General features: G+C 45.1%; 1 long non-coding RNA gene and 1 other non-coding gene across 4 annotated transcripts in view; both read left to right on the top strand.

Moving 5' to 3' along the window:
• The window catches only part of LOC105494862 (uncharacterized), a 37,437-nt gene extending 19,831 nt beyond the window's left edge, over positions 1 to 17,606 (top strand). For all 3 annotated transcript variants that reach the window (XR_011622099.1, XR_011622092.1, XR_011622093.1), the window contains one exon: positions 16,429 to 17,606. This is a non-coding gene — a long non-coding RNA (uncharacterized lncRNA). The remainder of the gene's footprint in view (positions 1 to 16,428) is intronic.
• On the top strand, positions 10,150 to 10,256 carry LOC139360456 (U6 spliceosomal RNA). Its single transcript, XR_011617872.1, has one exon. It is a non-coding gene; the product is annotated as a U6 spliceosomal RNA (small nuclear RNA).
• Positions 17,607 to 25,189: the final 7,583 nt, after the last annotated feature.

Below are 25,189 nucleotides of genomic sequence, written 5' to 3'. Positions count from 1 at the left end.
AGGCTCTGCATCTTGACTCAGTTACAACCTGATCCTGAGCTGGGACCCAGGGTTGTCCTGCTCCTGGCTCCAAGCTCCTGGCGAGGAGGAACTTTGGTTTGGCTCTACCTGCTCATGTACCTTCGGAAGTGTGCCCACCTTGCCAGCCTCGTCAGAATGCAATCTCAGGATGATGTAAGAGTTCAGGAAATGCCACTCCCAAGGTATATCACTTTGGACTTCAAACTGAGAGCATTTGAGGAACAGCAAATGCAGGGAGGGACTTTCTCTGAACTTCCTATATCTGCTTCAAGATAAATCCTCCAAAAGGAACTCAGTGGTTATAAATCCCCTCCCCAGGAACGTCATGAACCAGAGAATAGTAAACTCAGATCACAGGACAGGAAACTGAGTCAACACCACCCCAGACAGACTTTATCACATATCATTCTGAGGGACCATTCATCTTTCACCCAAATAATTTACTCTCTCATAAGTTGCTTGAATCCTCCCTCCACTCACCCCCTGTAAGAGGTCCATATGCTCTCACTGAGGTTTAGGACATTCGCTTTTCTTTCATGTGATGTCTCCATGCGTATAGTATATTTGTGTACCTTTTCTTCTGTAACCCTTCCTTCTGCTTTCAGTTTATTTCATAGACTCCATTATTGAACCTCAGAGGGGAAATCTTCCCTCCCCTGCAGTGATGCTCTGGGACTGCCAGACACCTGAGCTCACTCCCAACAGCCCATTTGGACAATTAGTCACTCATATGATAAACATTTTTTAAGCCCCCAAAGTGTGCCAGTCCTTGGACAGAAAGCTGGATTTACAAGGTCAGATCAGATTCAGTGCTTGTGATAGAAGAATTCGTAATACAATGGAGCCAAACGCATGAAACACAACACAGCCTATTACAACACAACGCGGCATGACAGCTTCGCACATGCCAACACAGGATACAAGAACTCAGGTCTGTTTTCTAACTTCTGGGGCCTCAGCTGAGAAAAGGCAGCTCCCAGTGAAAGGAGGCTTATTAATTAGGAAGGGAGCTTATTGGAATGTCAGCAGTGGAAGGCAGAGGGGAAGAGGCTGTAAGTCAGACCAGCTGCTTCAGTTCTGGCACCATAACCTTGGACGGATGACAGAACTCTCTGTGCCTTAGTTTCCACATCTACAAAATGGAGAGAATGATAGTGTGTATGTCATAGGGCTTAAGGATTAATTAAGATAATACACGTAAAGTGCCTGGCACAGTCCCTAGAAGGTATAGCAAGCACAATAGCATCAGCTATGTGGTTGTTGTTGCCATAGAATTATAGAACCTGATTATACTCTTAGTTTCTTGGAGTCAGAGAACTGTAGAATCATAGAACCCTAGGACCTTAGAACCTTAAACATAGAGGTTTATAAACATATATAAATATAACGTGCACCAGAATATTAGCTAGGAGGGTGAAGAAGGGAGATCTCCCTATTCCTTCAGATGGAGGCGAAATGTCCTCTAATGCCTGAGTTTCAGGGCTGTCACATTCCGTTGCTCAGGTTGTACACAATATACCTCTAAAGAAGGCCATTCACATAGACTTTGATGTGAATGGAGTTCCTTAGATGCAGCATGACATGCACCATTGCGTGAGAAAGCCCACATTTCTCCCAGAGAAGTCGGCTAAGTCCCAGAGGGCTTACACTTACTACCGTAATCTCTGCCTCCAGAAAATCATGCTGGCTTTGTCCTGAGCCACACTGACCTGAATGTGATGAAACTGAAGCTTGGTTTCCATATAAAAATCAAATCACTCTCCTTAAGCATTCCCGAGAGAAGATTATACAGAGATCCAGAATGTTCTGGAGAGGGATCACATCTTGTGAAGCAAGCTATGCTTATAGCCACCCAGATGGTACAATGAGATGTGAGCTGTTCCTCCCCGACCTGTCACTTTCTGCTCACTTCTCTTTCTCCCTCCCAATTTGCTCCTCAGGAACCCAGGCATAAGCCATCCCAGGCTCTTGGAAGGGTCTCAACTCAAAGCCCTTGTCAAAGCATTTTCCTCAATAAAAGTAGTTCCTTTTCCCAACAGGAATTTGGGCCACATGTTTAGGTAGTAATTTTTGTATGCCTTATCACATTTAGTGCCACTTATAAAACCTGAGACTCACAGAATTTTAATACCAAATAATCTAAGAAACAAAAATTTTGGAATAACCTAGCCTAAGGACCACAAGTTCTAAGAATTGTGGAGAATTTCAGAATCCCAAAACTCTTAACAATTACAAGAGGCCTTAAGGGGTCATTGAGTCCACACCTTATTCAACACAGACATCTCCTCTGCAACATTGCTGGCAGGTGCCGATACTGCCTCTGCAACAACAACAACAAAAAAGCATACTTCTGAGAAAAATTGGAAGACAGCTTGTTATCTGAACTATACATAGGCTTGAATAATCTATTTTTGGTTTTTTGAGATGGAGTTTCGCTCTTCTTGCCCAGGCTGGAGTGCAATGGTGCGATCTCGGCTTACTGCCACCTCCACCTCCTGGGTTCAAGCGATTCTCCTGCCTTAGCCTCTTGAGTAGCTGGAATTACAAGCATGCACCACCACACCCAGCTAATTTTGTATTTTTAGTATTCTTTGTATTTTTAGTTTCTCCACGTTGGTCAGGCTGGTCTCGAACTCCCAACGTCAGGTGATCCACCTACCTCGGCCTCCTAAAGTGCTGGGATTACAGGCATGAGCCACCGCGCCCAACCTGAATAATCTATTAGAGTCTTTATCTCTAAGAAGGGAAATACATCTGAACTAAAGGGTAAAAAATGGCATGTTTTAACTGGTAAGTCTAAATGCAAAACAATGACAACAAAATTTTAAAGGATTGCTTCCTTCTTAAGCTTTGTTTTCATCCTCTGTCAGTGTATCACTAGACTCATCTTTCCCAGACACCCAGACCTCCCACGCGAGTATATACTTTCCATTTGGCTTGATTTCAAGTGCTAATGTATAAAGCTTCTGGGTTCTGGGTCTGGCAAGCTATTTCTCATGTTCTCTGATAAAATATTAAAAACCATCTCTAAGGTCTTCCAAGAGGGGATATGTGGAAGATACATTTCAATTTTCCACTGCATTTCAACCTCAATATAATGTGATTAGCTATGGCATTGGAAATTAGCTTAATACTGGCCCATCTTACTAAAGGGGCCAAGGAAAAACTTGCCCTTTATCCTCTGAAGGTCCACTGTAATCAACTGACACAAAAGGCAGATTAATAGAAGAAAAGGCATAACCATTTTATTTTAATATACATAGCACAGGAGAACTGAAGGAGAATGATTACCCTGCTATCTTAATTTAATTCCAGTGTGGTCTGAGAGCAGACATTGTATGGTTTCTGTTATTTTAAATTGGTTAAGCTGTGCTTTATGGCCCAGAATGCAGCCTGTCTTAGTGAATGTTCTGTGGGAGCTTGAGACGAATGTGTTTTCTGCTGTTGCTGGATGAAGTATTCTATAGACACCAATTATATCCAGTTGATTGATGGTGCTGTTGAGTTCAACTATGGTCTTACTGATTTTCTGCCTGCTGAATCTGTCCATTTCTTAAAAGGATGTTGAAGTCTTCAGCTATACTAGTGGATTCATCTATTTCTCCTTGTAGATCTGTCAGTTTTTGCCTCCATATTTTGCTGTTCTGTTGTTAGGCACATACCCATTAAGGATTTAACTGTGTCTTCTTGGAGAATTGACCCGTTTATCATTTGTATAGGGGACACAGCACAGGCAGGTGTCAGGAGCAGATATAAAACCTTTGTGGGTGGAAGGCGCGGGTTCTTCCACCCCATGGGAGCCCCACCATGACTGGCTAGGAGGCTGACATACCCACAAGGAAAAGCCTGAAGTGGCAGCAGAGCCTGGAAATGGGGCTGGGGAAAGAAGGAGAAGGAGAGGGGAGAGGGAGACAGGTATCTCAGGAGACAGAACCACAGAGTGGTTTAGTGCTTGGGGATTGGGCTGACTGACCCGGCTTTGCCAGTTACTAACTACATGACCCTGCCATGAGACTTAGTCTCTCTGAGCCTCAGTTTCTTCATCCAAAAAAAATGGAAATGGCACCACCACAGTGCTGTTGTGTCATATGAGAAGGTACTGTGTGTGGGCCATGCATACTCTCCGCCCACTACCTATGGGGCTGGGCTGCCAGCCCAGCTCGCAGTGGCACACCTGCACGACCCTGAGCAGTGAGGAGCAGTGAGTCCTTGTTGAGATGGGCCACAAGCAGCCCTCCGGTCCAGATAAACTCCCTCAGTCCGAGCCTCATCTCACCCAGCCCCAGCTTTCCTCCTTCCCAAGACACTGGGCCTGGAGAAGACCCTGCCCTGTCCCTGCACGAGGCCTTGATCCTTGCCTACACTGTTTTCTGGCTGTCGTGTGCTTCAAGGGGATGTGGATAAGGATCCCTCTCCTCAAACCAAACCTGGTGCTTCTAAGCTGTGCATCCTGCAGGTGCGCCTGTGGGCATGGAGGCAGCAGGCCTATGTCTGGATTCTGCCCTCCGAGGGCCACCAGGCTGCATGGGGTCATCTTCTAGGCTCACTCTCCTACCACAGAGCTGCTACCAAGTAACCCCAGTCCAAAGGGTGGCTGCAAGCCTCTCATTCCCCAAACAGCCTGTACTGTTTGGTTGTTTCATGAAGACAAATATGGAAGAGACTAATGGAGAGCCCAAAAGAGAAGCTGAGATGTGACTCGCCATCTGCCTCTGGTCTTGGCAGCCCAGGGGGATTGGGCTCTTTTTTTTTTTTTTAAAGATGGAGTCTCGCTCTGTTGCCTAGGCTGGAGTGCAGTGGCGCGATCTCGGCTCACCACAACCTCTATCTCCCGGGTTCAAGCGATTCTCCTGCTTCAGCCTCCTGAGTAGCTGGGATTATGGCCACATGCCACCACACGTGGCTAATTTTTGTATTTTTAGTACAAATGGGATTTCACCATGTTGGCCAGGCTGGTCTCGAACTCCTGACCTCAGGTGATTTGCCCACCTCAACTTCCCAAAGTGCTGGGATTACAGGTGTGAGCCACCGCGCCCAGCTGATTTGGGCCTTTTCTGTACATTGCCTCTCCCTGTAGGGGCTGGCATGCTGTCCTGGGTTTATCCCAGTGCCCAGGTCCACTGACAATATCTAGCTTGAAGTACTAGCCTAGCCAGCTGAGACCAAACCCCAGGGAGTGGCTGGGAATCTGAATCTCCAGGACTCTCCCTGTCCCTCCCACTCTGGAGTTGAGGACATGTTCCCCAGGAGACGAGGTGATGCTCCACTGTCAGCTGGGTGCCCTCCCCTGTTTCCTGGGATGGCTGTGACTTGGGCCCCAACAGTGGCAGCAGTGCCCTCTATCAGGATCCCCTCCCCAGGTGATGGGGCCTTCAGTCAGGGCATGGTGGGCAGTCTCTCGAGGGCCAGGCAGGCCTCTGGTGTCTTTGTATTTAAAGTGGGTATCTTGGCCGAGCACGGTGGCTCACGCCTGTAATCCCAGCACTTTGGGAAGCCGAGGCAAGTGGATCACCTGAGGTCAGGAGTTTGAGACTAGCCTGACCAACATGGTGAAACCCCATCTGTACTAAAAATACAAAAATTAGCTGGGCATGGTGGCAGGTGCCTGTAGTCCTGGCTGCTCAGGAGGCTGAGGAAGGAGAATCACTTGAACCTGGGAGGTGGAGGTTGCGGTGAGCCAAGAGTGTGCCACTGCACTCCAGCCTGGGCAACAGAGAGAGACTCTGTCTCAAAAATAAAATAAAATAAATAATAAAGTGGTTTTTTTTTTTACACAGCATATCGGTCGGTCTTGTTTTTGATTCACTCTGACCAAATCTCTGTCTTGTAATTGGTATATTTAGATCATTGATGTTTACAGTGATTATTGATGTAGTTGGATTAATGTATACCATATTTGTTATTGTTTTCTATTCATTGCCCTTGTATTTTTGTCTTCTACACATTTTCTTCCTTTTTAGACTTAAGTGAGCATTTTATGTGATTACATTTCCTCTTATTTTCAGAATATTGATTATACTTACTTTTCTTTTCTTTTTTTTTTTTTTTTTTGAGACGGAGTCTCACTCTTTCGCCCAGGTTGGAGTGCAGTGGCGCGATCTTGGCTCACTGCAACCTCTGCCTGTTCAAGTGATTCTCCTGCCTCAGCCTTCTGAGTAGCTGAGATTACAGGTGCATGCCACCACACCCAGCTAATTTTTGTGTGTATATATATATATATATATATATTTTTTTTTTTTTTTTTAGTAGAGACGGGGCTTTACCATCTTGGTCAGGTTGGTCTCAAACTCCTGACCTCGTGATCTGCCTGCCTCGGCCTCCCAATATACTTACTTTTAAAAAAATTTTTAGGCCAGGCATGTTGGCTCACACCTGTAATCCCAGCACTTTGGAAGGCTGAGGCGGGCAGTTCCTTGAGATCAGGAGTTTGAGACCAGCTTGGCCAACGTGGTGAAACCTCGTCTCTACTAAAAGTACAAAAATTAGCTGGGTGTGGTGGCGTGTGCCTGTAATCCCAGCTACTCAGGAGGCTGAGGCAGGAGAATAGTTTGAATCCAGGAGGCAGAGGTTGCAGTGAGCTGAGATCGCACCACTGCACTCCAGCCTGGGCGACAAGCGTGAGACTCCGTCTCAAAAAAAAGTTTTTTTAAGGATCGCCCTAGAGTTTGCTGTATACATATACACTAATCCCAGTCCACTTTCAAATGACACTATCCTGCTTCGGTAATGAAACATTCCTAATTCCTCCCTCCATCCCTTGTTTCGCTGTATTCATTTTGCTTATATATAGCTATATTCATTGTTGCTATTATTATTTTGAACATTATCTTATTTGTTAGATTAAGAATAAGAATAAAAGTATTAATTTTCTCTTTACTTATTCTTTCTCTATTGCTCTTCTTTTCTTTAAGTGGATCTGAGTTTCTGATCTATATTATTTTCCTTCTCTCTGAAGAACTTCTTTAAACATTTCTTGTAAATTAGGTTTACTGGCAATAAATTCCTTCAATTTTGTTTGAGAAAGTCTTTGTTTTTCTTTCACTTTTTAAAAAACAAGATCAGGCACGGTGGCTCACACCTGTAATCCCAGCACTTTGGGAGGCCAAGGCTGGTGGATCACCTGAGGTCAGGAGTTTGAGACCAGCCTGGCCAACATGGAGAAACCGCGTCTCTACTAAAAATACAGAATTAGTCGGGCACGGTGGCACATGCCTGTAATCCCAGCTATTCGGGAGACTAAGGCAGGAGAATTGCTTGAACCTGGGAGGTGGAGGTTGCAGTGAGCCAAGATCGTGCCATTGCACTCCAGCCTGGGCAACAAGAGCGAAACTCTGTCTCAAAAAAAAAAAAATGTAATTTTTATTTTGTTAATATAATCAAGTACACAAATTGATTTTCTTTCTTTCTTTCTTTCTTTTTTTTTTTTGAGACAGTCTTGCTCTGTCACCCAGGCTGGAGTACAGTGGCATGATCTTGGCTCAGCACAATCTCTACCTCCCAGGTTCAAGCAGTTTTCCTCTCTCAGCCTCCCGAGTAGCTGGGACTATAGGTGCACATCACCACGCCTGGCTAATTTTTTTATTTTTAGTAAAGATGGGGTTTCATCATGTTGGCCAGGCTGGTCTTGAACTCCTGACCTCAGGTGATCCACCGGCCTTGACCTCCCAAAGTGCTGGGATTATAGGCGTGAGCCACTGTGCCAGGCCACAAATTGATTTTCAAATACTAAAACAACCTTGCATTCCTGAGATTAAACTCTATTTGGACTAGATTTATTAAACTTTGTATATATAGCTAGATTTGTTAACTTTTTTTTTTTTAAATGGAGTCTTGCTGTGTTGCCCAGGCTGGAGTGTGGTGGCGCCATCTTGGCTCACTGCAACCTCTGCCTCCTGAGTTCAAGTGATTCTCCTGCCTCAGCCTCCCAAGTAGCTGGGAATACAGGCGCATGCTGCCATGTCTGGCTAATTTTTATATTTTTAGTAGAGATGTAGTTTTACTATGTGGCCAGGCTGGTCTCAAACTTTTGACCTCAAGTGATCTGCCTGCCTCGGCCTCCCAAAGTGCTGAGATTACAGGAGTGAGCCACTGTGCCCGGCCAACTTTTTTTCTTTTAGAGACAGAGTGTTGCTACGTTGCCCCAGGCTGGCCTGGAACTCCTAGGCTGATGGGATACTCCCACACTAGCCTCCCAAGTAGCTGTGATTATAGGCACATGCCACCTCACCCAGTTCCTTCACTCCTGAAGGAAAGTTTTCAGGATACAGAATACGAGGTTGGTGGGTTTTTTCTCCCAACATTTAAAATATTCACTTCATTCTCTTTTAGCTTGCTTGGTTTCTAAGAACTCAGATGTCATGTCTTTGCTCCTCTGTAGGCAAGGTTTTCCCCCCTCTGCTTTCCTTTTTAGAAAATTATTCCTTTTTTTTTTTTTTTGCCAAAGTACTGTTGGCTACCTCTCTGCTTTCATTCCAAGATTTTTTCTTTATTTTTGATTTTAGATTTTATGCAGTTTAAGTATGATATGCCTAGGTGTAGCATTTGGGGCTTTGTGTGTGTATGTGAGAGAGAGAGAGAGAGAGATCTGAGTTTCCTGGATCTGTGGTATGGTGTCTGACATTAATTTGGTGAAATTGCAGGGTGCGGTGGATCACGCCTGTAATTCCAACACTTTGGGAGACCAAGGCAGGTAGATCACCTGAGGTCAGGAGTTTGAGACCAGCCTAACCAACATGGTGAAACCCCGTCTCTACTAAAAATACAAAAAAGTTAGCTGGGTGTGGTGGCAGGTGCCTGTAGTCCCAGCTACTCGGGAGGCTGAGACAGGAGAATCACTTGAACCTGGGAGGCGGAGGTTGCAGTGAGAGGAGATCGCACCACTGCACTCCAGCCCGGGTGACAGATCGAGACTCTGCCTCAAAAAAGAAAAAAATTGGTGAAATGTTCAGTTATCCTTGCTTCAAATATTTCTTTTGTCCTTTTTTCTCCTTCAGATATTCCCATTATGCATATAATATAGCTTTTAGAGTTGTCTCACAGTACATGGATATTCTTTCTTATGTTTTTTCAGTCTTTTCTCTCTTTGCTTTTCAGTTTTGAAAGTTTCTACCAACATATCCTCGGTCTCAGAGATTCTTTCCTCATCCATGTCCAATGTACTAATAAGCCCATTAAAAGCATTCTTCATTTCTATTACAGTATTTTTTATCTCTATCATTAAAAAACATTCTTTCTTAGAATTTTTGTCTCTGTGCTTACACTGTCTATCTGTGCTTGCATGTTATCTACTTTTTCCATCAAAGCCCCTAACATTAATTTTAGTTGTTTTAAATTTTTAGTCTGATAATCTTAACATTCCTGTTGTATCCCAGTCTGGTTCTGACGCTTGCTCTTTTTCTTCAAAGTGTGTGTTTTGCCTTTAATATGCGTTGTAATTTTTTCCATTGAAAGCCACACATGATATGCTGGTGTTGGGGCTCAGAAACCAATACAACAAAATATGGTATTTTGACATGCCAAACTGAAGAAAAAGCCTCAAGGTCTCTCTGACCTTCCCTCATCTCCTGTCTCTCAATCCTCGTCCCTCCCAAAGCACATGATAAAGTTGTTTTCTGAAGTTCCCCTATCTGCCTAAAGTCCAGTTCCGCCAAAGTAGAAGACAATTGCCTCTAGTCCCGTCTTTGAGTTTTCATTAACTGAATTTGTAGCACAGGAAGAAAGACCCAAGTCTGTCAACAAATCTAGAGAGACTTTTTTTTTTTTTTTGAGATGCAATCTCACTCTGTTGTCCAGGCTGAAGTGCAATGGCGTGATCTTGGCTCACTGCAACCTCCACCTCCCAGATTCAAGCGGTTCTGCCTCAGCCTCCCAAGTAGCTGGGGCTATAGGCTCTCGCCACCACGCCCAGCTAATTTTTGTACTTTTAGTACAGACAGGCTTTCACCATGTTCGCCAGATGGCACACAGACTTTTGTCACAAACCATTGTCTGCTCTGCAGGCCCAACAGACTTTGTCGAAGGAAATCGTACGTTTTTCAAGCCCATTGAATTCCCCTAAAAATCATTTCCTATCCCCTAAAATCATGCATACTTTCCCATCTTCCTTTCCCCTAAGAAGAAGGGTATACAGTGCTCACTTTGGCAGCACATATACTAAAATTTTGACGATACAGAGAAGATTAGCCTGGCCCCTGCGCAAGGATGGTATGCAAATTCATAAAGTATTCCATTTTTTTTAATTTAAAAAATTTATAAAAGTTTTTTTAAAAAGAAGAGTACCATCTTACTCCATTGGGATATTGGGTAATCACTCTATGATTCTCCCCTGTGCATACTAATAAATTTGTACACCATTTCTCCTCCCAATTTGCCTTTTTGTAAGTTGATTTTTTTTTTTTTTTTTTTTTTTTGAGACGGAGTCTCGCTCTGCCGCCCAGGCTGGAGTGCAGTGGCCGGATCTCAGCTCACTGCAGGCTCCGCCTCCCGGGTTCACGCAATTCTCCTGCCTCAGCCTCCCCAGTAGCTGGGACTACAGGCGCCCGCCACCTCGCCCGGCTAGTTTTTTTTGTATTTTTTAGTAGAGACGGGGTTTCACCGTGTCAGCCAGGATGGTCTCGATCTCCTGACCTCGTGATCCGCCCGCCTCGGCCTCCCAAAGTGCTGGGATTACAGGCTTGAGCCACCGCGCCCGGCCAATTTTTTTTTTTTTTTTTAAGACAGAGTCTTGCTCTTGTCGCCCAGGCTGGAGTGCAATGGTACAATCTCAGCTCACTGCAACCTCTTCCTCCTGGATTTAAACGATTCTCCTGCCTCTGCCTCCCAGGTAGCTGGGATTATAGGCGCCCGCCACCATGCCCAGCTAATTTTTGTATTTTCAGTAGAGATGGGGTTTCTCCATGTTGGCTGGACTGGTCTCGAACTCCTGACCTCAGGTGATTCACCCACCTTGGCCTCCCAAAGTGCTAGGATTACAGGTGTGAGCCACCAAGCCTGGCCTGTAAATTGATTTTTTTTTTTGAGACGGAGTCTCGCTCTGCCGCCCAGGCTGGAGTGCAGTGGCGCGATCTCGGTTCACTGCAAGCTCCGCCTCCCGGGTTCACGCCATTCTCCTGCCTCAGCCTCCCGAGTAGCTGGGACTACAGGCGCCCGCCACCTCGCCCGGCTATATTTTTGTATCTTTTAGTAGAGACGGGGTTTCACCGTGTTAGCCAGGATGGTCTCGATCTCCTGACCTCATGATCCGCCAGTCTCGGCCTCCCAAAGTGCTGGGATTACAGGCTTGAGCCACCGCGCCCGGCCCGTAAATTGATTTTTTAGTGAAACTTCCAAGAGTGAAGGGAACGTTTTTCCCATGGCTCCTACACTGGGTAAAAGGAATTCCCGTAAAATAGGCCTTTAGCAATGTGGTGGAGGAGGTGTGGGGCAGGGGTGGTGTTCCACAGTCCTGTGATTAGTCCTCAGTCTTTTCATGAGCCGGGGAACCCTCCTGGGCTGTGAAGTTCACCAGTGCTTCTCCATTTTTTTTTTCTCCCCTTAGGTGGGACAGAGAGGGGTGTGGAGTTGGCTATTTCCCCTCCCTCAGGTCAGCTAGGCTCTGATTAAGCTCCAGAAGATTGGGCTGGGCTGAAATAGTTTCTCTTGAAAGCAGGCCTTGTTAAGAACAGAATGCTCTGGCATATTTCAAAATGGTCACTTTTCCCATCCCCCTGCTGAAAGCACAAGGAGATTTTTCTCTGACATTCACTGGGAGGACCCGATAGAGATCCTGAAGATTAAACTCACAAACATGTGGGTGCGCCCCTATGGCTGGATCTTGCTGGAATGTTTAACGTTCAGATTTGCCCATACTGAGCCTCCAGCAGTTCTTCAATTACAGGTTAGGATGTCCTGTCCTGGTACTGGTTCTAGAGGAGGTTTCTACTTGGGAGTTTCTGCTTTTCTGTCTCTTCAATTTTGAGGGCAGTGGTTTGCCCTGTGATCTCACTCCTCTACAGGATCTAAGAATTGTTGATTTTCGGCGGGGCGCGGTGGCTCAAGCCTGTAATCCCAGCACTTTCGTGATCCCCGAGACGGGCGGATCACGAGGCCAGGAGATCGAGACCATCCTGGCTAACACGGTGAAACCCCGTCTCTACTAAAAAATACAAAAAACTAGCCGGGCGCGGTGGCAGGCGCCTGTAGTCCCAACTACTCGGGAGGCTGAGGCAGGAGAATGGCGTGAACCCGGGAGGCGGAGCTTGCAGTGAGCTGAGATCCGGCCACTGCACTCCAGCCTGGGCAGCAGAACGAGACTCCGTCTCAAAAAAAAAAAAAAAAAAATTGTTGATTTTCCAGTTTGTTCAACCTTTTAGTTATTATTATGACAGAGAGACAACGTCCAAGCCCCTTACATGCCTGATTGGACACTGGGTGTCTCACTGCCATGTATTGAACACTCAGGTGGAAATAAGCACTTTTAACATATTATCTCATTTAATCCTCACATTCACCCTGTGAGGTAATACCACTACCCCATGTTGTAGAGGTAATTATTATGGCTCAGCAAGAATTTAGGGACTCCCTCAAGGTCACACAGTTAGAAAGTAGGATTTGAACCTCAGTCTGTCTGTTAACAAAGTCAGTGTGTGTCCTGCGCACCATGCCATGCCCCAGAATTAAGCAGATTCGGTTAGGGCTTCAGACCCAGAGGCAGACAAAAGCCAGAAACAGAGACAGGAGCCCAGGCCAAAATGGAGGTTGGGACCCAGAGCCTCTGAAAGGTCCCAGGATGTATGTATGACAGACCATCCCCCAGGTCTCCAGAGGTAAGTGTTGAATCCGCCTTTTTCCCCTTTCCAGCTGCGTCACTTGGGTGAGCAGCTTTACCTCCTCTAGCCTCAATTTTTTAGTAGGTAGCTCAGGGCCTGGCAAATAGTAACTGCTCAAAAAATGGAAGTTTGTCATTGTTGTTGCTAGGTAGTGGCTAATGTTGCCAGCTGGGAGGCTGTAGGTGCTAATCTCCTCCAGCTCTGGCCAAGTGAGGTCAGTCACTGGAGATGAGGTCAGAGCCCTTAGAGGAAGGCACCCTGACTCCAGCTGGGCTGGCTGGAAAGGTGGCAGCATTGGAACCTCAGTGAAGAAGCATTCTGTTGACAGTTATAATGAGATATGCCAGCTCTGGTTTCCCACGGGCACACCAGTTACCTCCTCTCCCTGGTTACTGACCCAGTTGGCACCCAGTGCCTGAGAGCTTGACGGCACAGTAGAATCCGTCCTCCTCTGCGGGCAGGTGTGCCAGCTGGTGTAAAGGAAGAAAAACCTCCCCGCTCCAGTGCAGAGCCAGCTCTGACACTTCCTGACCAACTCCAGTGCCAACTCTGACACCACGAACTTCTGCTTTTTCAGAACGGTCACAGAGACTAGATTTACCCTCCCTTCTGAAATGCCTTAAAATACAAAACCAAACAGACACACACACACACACAAAATGACACTCAAGACACTATGTATACATTAGACAGTGGCAAACAGTGATCATTGAGAGAAATGAAGAAATACAGGTTAGTCCTACTGACTTGTCACCTGGAGAAAGTTGCCATGCCGTGGCTCCCCTCATTAACAAGACATGTCCAGGGGCCTGGGGGAAGCCAAAGAGGCTGAAGTTTGTAAGGCAGAGTACTGGAGAGAGGAGAACTACAAAGAGCGAGCGCTGGAGATATTCAGAGGGTCCCCCTTAACTATTCAGTTGAGTATTAATCAAGTGGAAATTACCTGAAGCTGGGGTAAGAAACCACCCAAAAAGATAAGAGAGAATAGTGCTCAGAGCTTGCACAGAGCTAGTAGACAGAGTCTGTTCCTGATAGCCAGAGGGGATTAATTCAAGGGGTCTCAGGGTATTAGCTGAGTAGTGGGGAAAAAGTAACCCTACAGAAATACAGCTCTGGGCCCATCTAACCAAAGGACCAAACTGTTTCTGGGTAACGTAATTATTTTTCAGAACACAACTTGAGATTATTTATACATTCATTTTCTTTTTCTTCTTTTTTTTCCTTTGGTCTACCACTCTGCCAGAGATCAAGATTCTCTAATTCTTCTAGAAATACAAAAATATATAGTACACAACAAGGTAAAATTCACAAATGTCTGGCATCCAGTCAGTGGTTACCAGGCATGCAGAGAAACAAGAAAACACTTCCCATAATGGAGAGGTAATCAATCGATTGACACTGACCTAGAAATGACGCTGACAGTAAAATCAGTAGACAATACCATTAAAACAGTTATTAAATGTATGTCATGTGTTAAGCTAGAAGAACTATTGACAATGTAGGGACATGAAAATATTTTAAAAGACCAAAGAAAACGTTTAGAGATGGAAACTACAATGCCAGAGATGTAAAACACAGTGGATGGAAAGAGTGGAAGATTTGACATTGTAGGAGAGAATATCAGTGAACTCAAAGGCACAGTTATAGAAACTATGGTGAGCTTGGGCAAAATGAAACAGGCAGAGAAAAAAGACCTTTAAAAACCGCAGTATTTTAGGGAACTGCAAGACAACTTCCAACAACCAAATTGCTAGTGCAATAAAGCAAGGAAAAGAAATAAAAAGCTAAGATTGGTAAGAAAGAAGTGACACTATCTTTATTCTTGGACAACATGGTTTCCTGTGTAGAAAATCCTATGGAATCTATGAAAGAAGCTACTAGAACTAATAAATGAGTTAGCAAGGATACAGGCTACAAGATCAATATAAAAAACTTCATCATGTTTCTGTATACTATCAACAATCTAAAATTTAAATTTCTTTTTTTTTTTTTTTTTTTTTTTGAGACGGAGTCTCGCTCTGTAGCCCAGGCTGGAGTGCAGTGGCCGGATCTCAGCTCACTGCAAGCTCCGCCTCCCGGGTTCACGCCATTCTCTGGCCTCAGCCTCCCGAGTAGCTGGGACTACAGGCGCTGCCACCTCGCCCGGCTATTTTTTTTTTGTATTTCTTAGTAGAGACGGGGTTTCACCGTGTTAGCCAGGATGGTCTCGATCTCCTGACCTCGTGATCCGCCCATCTCGGCCTCCCAAAGTGCTGGGATTACAGGCTTGAGCCACCGCGCCCGGCCTAAAATTTAAATTTCAATGGCATTAAAAAATGAAATACTTAAGGTAAATCTGCTAAAATATATGTAAGACCTATACATTGAAATGATAAAATGTTGTTGACATAGATTAGCACTGTTCATAAAAGAAAAAATTGATAAATTTGATTTTATTAAAATTAAAACTTACTGCTTTTAGAAAGGCATTGCTAAGAAAATAAAAGACAAGCCACAGAATGGGAGAAAAAAGAATCACTATCTGACAAGTAACTTGTTTCCAGAATATATAAGTAACTCTTACAAATCAGGTTTGTTTTTTTTTTGCTTATTTTTTATTTTTTATTTTTTTGAGACGGAGCTTTACTCTTTTTGCACAGAGTGCAATGGCATGATCTCAGCTCACTGCAACTTCCACCTCCTGGGTTCAGCCTCTCAAGTAGCTAGGATTACAGGTGCGCGGCACCATGCCCAGCTAATTTTGTATTTTTAATAGAAACAAGATTTAACCACGTTGGCCAGGCTGGTCTGAAACTCCTGACCTCAGGTGATCCTCCTGCCTCGGCCTCCCAAAGTGCTGAGATTCCAGGCGTGAGCCACCGTGCCTGGCTACAACTCAGTATTAAGAAAACAACCCAATTAAAATATGGGCAAAGATTTGAACAGACACTTCATCAAATAAAATGGATGGTAATAAGGACATGAAATGAAGCTCAATATTATAGGCATTAGGGGAATGCAAATTAAAACTCAGTATGATACCACTACACATCTATTAGGATGGCCAAGATTAAAAAGACTGATCATATTAAATGTTGGGGAAGATGTGGAGCAACTGGAATTCTCATACATGCTGGTAGGAGTGAAATGGTATAACTACTTTGGAAAAACAGTTTGGTAATTTCTCAAAAAGTTAAACATACGCCTACCATATGACCAAGTTATTTCACTCCTAATTACTTACCCAGGAGAAAGAAAGCATTACAAGTACTTGTACGTGAATATTCATAGAAAGTTTATTTGTAATAGCTGAACAATGGAAACAATCCAGATCTCAGGGCGAAGGAAAAAAACTAAGGTCTTGGCCCAGTGATTACTGAGCAGAAGATTTAAACGTGGGTCATGTGGGAGTGTGGAGCCCTGGGATCAGAGGCTCTTGGGTGCAAGTTGTGATGCTACTTATGAGAATGGATGAGTTTAGGCAAATAATTTATCTAAGCCTCAGTATCCTCATCTGCAAGAGGGCCTGATAATAAAAGTACCTGCCTCACAGGGCTTTGGTGAGGATGAAAGGGTCTAGCAGCATATGTATAATTCTTTTTTTTTTCTTTTTTTTTTTTAGACGGAGTCTTACTCTTTTGCTCAGGCCAGAGTAAAGTGGCGCGATCTCGGCTCACTGCAACCTCCACCTCCTGGTTCAAGCGATTCTCTTGCCTCAGGCTCCTGAGTAGCTGGAATTACAGGTGCCTGCCACCACGCCCAGCTAATTTTTGTATTTTTAGTAGAGTCGGGGTTTTACCATGTTGGCCAGGCTGGTCTCGAACTCCTGACCTCAGGTGATCTACCTGCCTCCGCCTCCCAAAGTGCTGGGATTACAGGCATGAGCCACTGTGCCCGGTCCATATGTAGAATTCTTTGAGCAAACTTTTCACATGCTCAACCTTTGCTTTTATCGTCATGATCATAACATCATCATCATCTACCTCAGAAGTACCTGGGGACCTGAAACAAGGCAAGCTATACAAACTGTTTGACACTGGCATCACTAAATAATTATGGGACAGAGTGATGCATGCTGGGATATAGAATGGTGGGAGGTGCTGGGAGACTCACAGGAAAGAGAAACTACTTCTCACTGGCTGGTTGGAAGAAGAATGTGGAAGGCTTCCCAGAGGAAATAGTGTTTTAGCTGGCCTCAGAGGTCAGTGTGGAAGTTTCCCAGGTAGACAAGGGGGATATAGAAAGACGAACTAGTGTGAAGACTCGGATGTGAGAGAGCCTGAAAATGTTGGGAACATAGAGGAGTTTCATGAGACTGCGTGTCTGGGTGAGGGCAACGTGTGAGCCTGCACAGGACATGGGGGCCGGATGGCAAAAGGCCGGAAATGCCTTGCTTGAGGTTTTAAACTTGACCTGGCAGGTGAGGAGTTCCTTCCTGTTAATATGGCAGAATCACAAAGGACACTTAAAAGAACAAATTCTGCAGTCCTACCCAGCAACATTCTAAGTCAGCAGGTCTCAGATGGGGCCCAGAAATCTGCAGCGTTTATTTTTATTTATGTGGTTTTTTTAGGAGACAGGGTCTCACTCTTGTCACTCAGGCTGGAGTGCAGTGGCACAATCACGGCTCACTGAGCCTCAACTTCCCAAGCTCAAGTGATCCTATCACCTCAGCCTCCTGAGTAGCTGGGGTCACAGGTGCATGCCACCACACCAGGCTAATTTTTTGTATTTTTATTTTTTTATTTATTTTGAGACGGAGTCTTGCTCTGTCGCCCAGGCTGGAGTGCAGTGGCACAATTCCAGGGTTCAAGCAATTCTCCTTAGCCTCCCGAGTAGCTGGGATTACAGGCGTGAGCTACCATGCCCAACTAATTTTTGTATGTTTAGTAGAGACAGGGTTTTGCCCCAGGCTGGTCTCGAACTCGCGGGATCAAGCAACACTCCGGCCTCAACCTCCCAAAGTGCTGGGATTACATGTGGGAGCCACCGTACCCGGCCTACAATGTTTATTTATTTATTTATTTATTTATTTAATTTCACTCCTGTCAGCTCATGCCTAAGGAATCTACAGTGTTTAAAGCTCCCGGGGCCAGATGTGGTGGTTCACACCTGTAATCCCCTGTAATCCCAGCACTTTGGGAGGCTGAGGCAGGCGGATCACCTGGGGTCAGGAGTTTGAGACCAGCCTGGCTGACATGGTGAAATCTCGTCTCTACTAATAATACAAAAAAAAAGCCAGGCGTAGTGGCATGCACCTGTAGTCCCAGCTACTAGGGAGGCTGAGGCATGAGAATGGCTTGAACCTGGGAGGTGGAAGTTGCAGTGAACCAAGATTGTGCCACTGTACTCCAGCCTGGGCAACAGAGCGAGACAGAGACTCCGTCTCAAACTAAATAAATAAATAAATAAATAAATAAATAAATAAATAAATAAAAGGCTCTCCAGGAAATTTTGATGCCCACAGGGATATGGGAACTCCTGCTATGGGGAGGAGGGCATCTCTAAGAAGGAATAGGCCCTATTGAGATGCCAGCCATAGACCTCCAGGAGTTGACCATCGAGCCTGAGAAGGTAAACAGAGGGTATAGGAGACCCCTGACTCTGACCTCCACCCTCATTCCTCTCCAGGGGAGTCCCGCACTCTGATGGCCACATCTGGTGCCAGGTAGTGTCTTGTAAAGATCTACACTCACATTACAGCCTAGACATCCCACTAGTAGGTATTTACCCAAGACACCTGAAAGCCTGTGTCTACCCACAGACTCGTAAATGAATGCAACTCTATATGTAATTAGCCAAAATTTGAAACAATCCAAACGTTCATTAGCAGGTGAATGGCAAAATAAGTTGTGATATGTTCATACAATGAACTATTACTCAGCATAAAAAGAAATGAACTACAGATACAGATAAGGAAACTTTTGGAGGTGATGGATATGTTCATGATCTAGTCTGGGGCAAAGGTTTCAGGGATGTATACATGCGTCAAAACATATCAAATCGTATAATTTAAATATGTGCTGCTTATTGTATGTCAATTATATCTCAATAAAGCTGTTATAAAAATCTGACGCCAGTTCTGTGCACTCACAGCCAGTGACAATCCCAAGGCCACACTGAATGATTACTATGCATGAGGTACTGTGTGCTGAGCATTCTATGGAGAATTTTTCCTTTAACCCTCACAATAGCCTTAGGAGGTGGCACTATTATTATTAATACCTCCGTTTACATAGGCAGAAAGGAAAGTTCAGAAAGGTTAAATCAATTCTCCACGGAAATGTCACCTGACTGAATTCCAGCCCCAGCTTTACCCCTAACCTAATCCAAGCTGTGTTCTATTTGTTTTTATGATTATACAAGCATTGTAATCATTATGGAAAGCAAAAGAAAACATGTTTCACTTGCTTTCAGCCAACCCCTACACATCATTGAATCCCTATATGTCTAGTGATTTTTTTTGAGACCTCTCACTCTGTTGCCCAGGCTGGAGTATAGTGGCACAATCTTGGCTCACTGCATCCTCTGCCTTCCGGGTTCAAGTGATTCTCCTGCCTCAGCCTCCTGAGTAACTGGGATTACAGGCACGTGCCACCACACCCAACAAATTTTTGTATTTTTTAGTAGAGACAGGGTTTCACCATGTTGGTCAGGCTGGTCTCAAACTCCTGACCTCGTGATCTGCCCACTTTGGCCTCCCAAAGTGCTGGGATTACAGGCGTAAGCCACTGCACTCGACCTATGTCTAGTGACTTTTATAGGCAGTATTTTTTTTTTTTTTTTGAGACAGGGCCTCACTCTGCTGCCCAGTCTGGAGTGCACTGGCACAATCATAGCCCAGCAGCCTTGATCTCCTGGCTCAAGTGATCCTCCAAGCTCAGCCTCCCAAGTAGTAGCTGGGACTACAAGTGCATGTTATCATACTCAGCTAATTCTTAATTTTTTTTTTGGAGAGACCGGGTCTCACTATGTTGCCCAGGCTAGTCTTGAACTCCTGGGCTTAAGCGATCCTCCTACCTCAGTCTCCCAAAGTGCTGGATTACAGGCATGAGCTATCCAGCCTAGCCAGTATTTTTTTATCACTATCATTCAATAATGTACATAGCATTTTGCTTGCCCCACACTTCCTACCCCAACCTTCTCTCTTTCCATGTGTTTTTGTTGTTGTTGTTGCTGTCGTTGTTTTTTGAGATGGAGTTTCACTCTTGTTACCCAGGTGGAGTGCAGTGGTGCAATCTCGGCTCACTGCAACCTCTGCCTCCCCGGTTCAAGCGATTCTCCTGCCTCAGCCTCCTGAGTAGCTGGGATTACAAGCACGCCCCACCATGCCTGTCTAATTTTTGTATTTTCAGTAGAGACAGGGTTTCATTCACCATGTTGGTCAGGCTGGTCTCAAATTCCTGACCTCGTGATCCACCAGCCTCGACCTCCCAAAGTGCTGGGATTACAGGCATAAGCCACTGTGCCTGGCCTTCTATGTGGTCTTATACTCTTCTACATGAAGAACGCCATGAACAACAGCTTTTAGGGAAGGTGATTTTTTTGTTATTGTTTTTAAGAAAAGCCCTGGGAGTGGAATGCAGGGCTCAAAGTGTTTATGCATTTTTCTCTCATCTGGAAAAACACAACTGAACCTTTTTATTGCTTAGTCTAGATTGGAACCTTCCTGGCACTCTAATCCAGACCCTGAAATTCCTGTAACATTTGTAAGTTTGGCCACTAAGCATCTGTTCTACCCATGCCTGAAGGAAGTAGCTCATGCCCCGGCACCAGGAATAGGTTTTGATGGGTCTTAGCCAATCCACATGTCCCACTCGCTGTCTGCAGCCATTTGTTCGGGGCTGGTTCTGAACCAAATCAGAGCCAAGGAAAGCAAGAGACTTTTTTGGCTTTTTTTTTTCTTTTTCTTTTTTTTTTTTTTGAGATAGAGTCTTGCTCTGTCGCCCAGGCTGGAGTGCGATGGCGCCGTCTCAGCTCCCTGCAACCTCTGCCTCCCGGTTCAAGCGATTCTCCTGCCTCAGCCTCCCAAGTAGCTGAGACTACAGGCATGTACCACCACCCCTGGCTAATTTTTTTTGTATTTTTAGTAAAGATGGGGTTTTGCCATGTTGACCGGGCTGGTCTTGAACTCCTGACCTCATGATCCACCCGCCTCAGCCTCCCAAAGTGTTGGGATTACAGGCGTGAGCCACCGCACCCGGCCCTTGGCATTCTTGAGAAAGAGAAGTGGCTTCCCCCGACACCTGTGGGTGCTACCAGGCAGACCTCCTTTTCTGAGATGGTGTAGGGAGGGACAAGGAATCCTTTAGCACAATCATGGATAGTGGGTCATCTGAGCATGATGCTGCAGAGATCAGAGCAGGCTGAAAGAGAGAGACCCCTTCTCCATTCTTGATTATGTTGTTTGAGCCACTTGAAGCCAGCCAACAGATTCCATTTGCTTAAACCAGTTTCCATTCATTCATTTCTTTGACCAATATATACTGATCACTTACTATGTAGACAAGTTCTAGGAACCATTTGAGCTAGATTTTGCATGAGCATAATTCTAAATCTAATCTTAACCTAACCCTTAGTCATAAACTGGAACTCTGACCCTTTTCTAGTGAAGAGCTTTTAGTGGCAGGAAACAAAGGACTGGACCACTCACACTGACTCAGTCAAAGGGGCATTGGTGTAAGAATATGCATGGATCACTAAGTGAAATCCCAGGAGTATTACAAAGATTTTACTAGCAATGGGCCTCATGAGGGTCCTAATTGATGAGGAATTCATTCCCTCCCTATTACCTGTACTACCTGTGTCTTCAAAGATTCTTAATGTCAAAAATCCCAACTAATAAAGATATCCTTAAATGATTCATTCCCTGGACAAACTCCATGGCCACCTATATACATCTTTAATAGGATTCTCCCCTAGACAGTTTTTTTTTTTTTTTTTTTTTTTTGAGACAAGAGTCTTACTCTGTCGTCCAGGCTGGAGTGCAGTGGCGTGATCTTGGCTCACTGCAACCTCCGCCTCCCGGGTTCAAGCAATTATCCTGCCTCAACCCCCAAGTAGCTGGGGCTACAGGTGCCCGCCATCACACCTGGCTACTTTTTGTATTTTTAGTAGAGATGGGGTTTCACCATGTTGGCCATGCTGGTCTCGAACTCCTGACCTCAAATGATCCACCCACCTTGGCCTCCCAAAGTGCTGGGATTACAGGCATAAGCCACCGTGCCTGGCCTAAGACTGGTGTCTTTCAAAGAGCAAAAATTTTTCATTTTGATAAAGTCAAAATGAAATCTTAACCTAAATAAACACAATCTTAACACAGAATATTGACTTTGTGGATTTTTTTTTTTTAAATGATTTCTGTATTTTGTGTTCTCTCTAAGTCTTTGCTTAGCCCCGGGTTTCTTGGCCTCACCACTATTGGGATGTTGGCCCAGATAATTCTTTGTTGTAAGAGGCTAGTCTGTGTACTGTAGAGTGTGTAGCACCATCCCGGCTAGGAGAAACCAACTGCAAGGTTGTGAGCAGCACTATGGAGAGTTCCATGTGATGAGGAACTAACTGAGGCCTCTGTTAACAACCATGTCCAGCCCCCGGATGACTGCAGTGCTGGTGGTCAACCCCACCTGGATTCCAACCTCATGAGAGACCCAGAACCGGAACGACCCAGCTGAGCTGCTCCTGACTTCCTGTGGAAACTAAGATAGTCAATGCTCATTTTAAACCACTAAGTTTAGGATAATTTGTTACACAGCAATAGATAACTAACACATCTTGCACATATTTTATTAAGTGTATCACTAAGTATTTGATGTGGTTTTTTTGTTTTGTTTTGTTTGAGATGGATTTTCGCTCTTGTTACCCAGGCTGGAGTGCAATGGTGCCATCTCAGCTCACCACCACCTCCGCCTCCCGGGCTCAAGCGATTCTCCTGCATCAGCCTCCTGAGTAGTTGGGATTACAGGCATGCGCCACCACGCCCGGCTAACTTTTGTATTTTTAGTAGAGACGGGGTTTCTCCATGTTGGTCAGGCTGCCCTTGAACTCCTGACATCAGGTGATCTGCCCACCTCGGCCTCCCAAAGTGCTGGGATTACAGGCGTGAGCCACTGTGCCCTGCCTAAGTATTTGATGTTTTTATGTAATTTTAAAAAGTGTTTGTAAAATTCCAGTTTCCAATTGTTGGTTGCTTGTATATAGAAATATAATTGATTTTAAAATACTGACTTTGTGTTCTGCCACTTTGCTAAACTCACTTAGTTCTCACTTATTATTAGTTCTAGTAGCTAAGAAGTCTATAATTTTAACATGTTAAGAACGTAGTGTGGACCGGGCACAGTGGCTCACGCCTGTAATCCTAGCACTTTGGGAGGCCGAGGCGGGCGGATCACGAGGTCGGGAGATTGAGATCACAGTGAAACCCTGTCTCTACTAAAAATACAAAAAATTAGGCTGGCGTGGTGGCGGGCGCCTGTAGTCCCGGTTGCTTGGAGGGGCTGAGGCAGGAGAATGGAATGAACCCGGGAGGCGGAGCTTGCAGTGAGCTGAGATTGCGCCACTGCACTCCTGCACACTCCAGCCTGGGCGACAAAGCGAGACTCTGTCTCAAAAATAAAAAATAATAATAATAAAAATAGAACCTAGTGTGATGGTCCCCAACCCCTGGCTGTGAATACTGTCCTCCTCCTTTCCCAGAATGCATTTTTAGAAACAGAGTACTTATAAATTCTAGGTCTGTGGTCTTTCCCCTCCAATGCTAGGAACCTTCAGGACCACCTGTAGCAGGAGGGCATGAACTTTTACTTTCACAGCTCAACATTAACACAACTCAACTACCATCCACACCTGCTTCACCTCACTAACTCAATCCTTTCGATTTCTCTGCTCAGTCACTGGCTTGAACAGGCTCAGATCTCTGGACCTCTCCATACTATGATTTCTTTGCCTCCATTTTCCTACTATGTTTTCCCAATTCAGGTTCCCAAGGGTGAGAACCTAGTTGGGCTCATCCCATCTTTTCCCTCCATGTCAGTGATTGTCAGGCAGCCCTTGAGTCAGATTCCTTCTTCTTCCAATTGACTCCATCCACAGAGGATGTCTTAGTCTATTTAAGCTGCTATAACAAAATACCATAGACTAAGGGGCTTATAAACAACACAGATTTATATTTCTCATAGTTCTGAAGCCAGGGAAGTCCAAGATCAAGGCACTGGAAGATGTGGTATCTGGTGAGGGTCCTCTTCTTGGTTCATAGATGGTACCTTCTCACTGTTCTTATATGGTAGAAGGGGCAAGGCAGCTCTCTGGACCTTTTTTTTTTTTTAAAGGCACTTATCCCATTCATGAAGGCTTTGCCCTCATGACATCTGTTAATATTATCACCTGGGGGTTAGGATTTCAACATATGCATTTTGGGAGGACACAAACATTCAGACCATAGCAGAGGACAAGGTTTAATGGTCCAAATGTACCCACTTGGGCTATGGGGGTTTTGGACAGAACCATTTTCCTAGAAAGGAGTGTGATGGGGCAGGCCATATGATGGACACTTCTCATATAGAAGATCACTTGTCTTGCAGATGGTCACCTCTCTTGCAGACCTCCAATCCTAAACCCTCAATCCTCCCAAGACATGAGGTTCACTGTTACCTAACACTGCTCTTCATCCAGCCTCTAAAATAAACTGAAACTCCCTTTATAGGACTGCACGTTTTTACTGTTAAGCATTGATTATCTTCCTCCTTCCTCCTAAGCTTCCCACTTCTTCCTCTGCTCATTCACAGTCAGAACTGAAAGGACGTGGAAAAATCACACAGTCCAATCTGGGCACGTGGCAGGGGAGAAAAGTGTGACCCAGGGAGGTGAAGTGACTTGCCCAAGTTAATGTGGAGGCTAAATTTAAATATAGGCCTCCTGATTTTACTATTAGTGTTTTCTCCCCACTAGCCAGTAGTTGGACCCAGTAGGCATGCCTCCCTCCCACTTCCACTGGGGTCTAATGGGGCAGAAAAACTGGCGCTGCAGCCCAGTGGAGGTAGGCAGGGCCAAGGAGCAGACGATAGCTATGACCCAGACTAGGTGGCAGGTAGCAGGAATCCCACCCCACCGAGATCGGGCTTCATTCGGGGTTTGGTGGGTGAATGCATGAAGGCCTAGGTCCAGATTTGGCTAGAAGATGAGAGGTGCAGAAGCAGGGGACTGGCTGATATGGAGCCAGAATCAATAGACCTGTATTACTTTCCTGTGGCTGCTGTAATAAATTATGATAAATTGGGTGAGTTCAAACAACAGACGTGTATTCTCTCACAGTTCAGGAAGCTGGAAGTCTGAAAGCAGGGTGTCAGCAAGGCTCCACTCCCTCTCCAGACTCTTGGGGAGAATCC

This window comes from Macaca nemestrina, chromosome 1 (genome assembly GCF_043159975.1).
Source record: "Macaca nemestrina isolate mMacNem1 chromosome 1, mMacNem.hap1, whole genome shotgun sequence".
NCBI classification, from domain to species: domain Eukaryota; kingdom Metazoa; phylum Chordata; class Mammalia; order Primates; family Cercopithecidae; genus Macaca; species Macaca nemestrina.
Note: the sequence above shows the minus strand (reverse complement) of the source record. Positions and strands in the feature narration are given on the sequence as shown.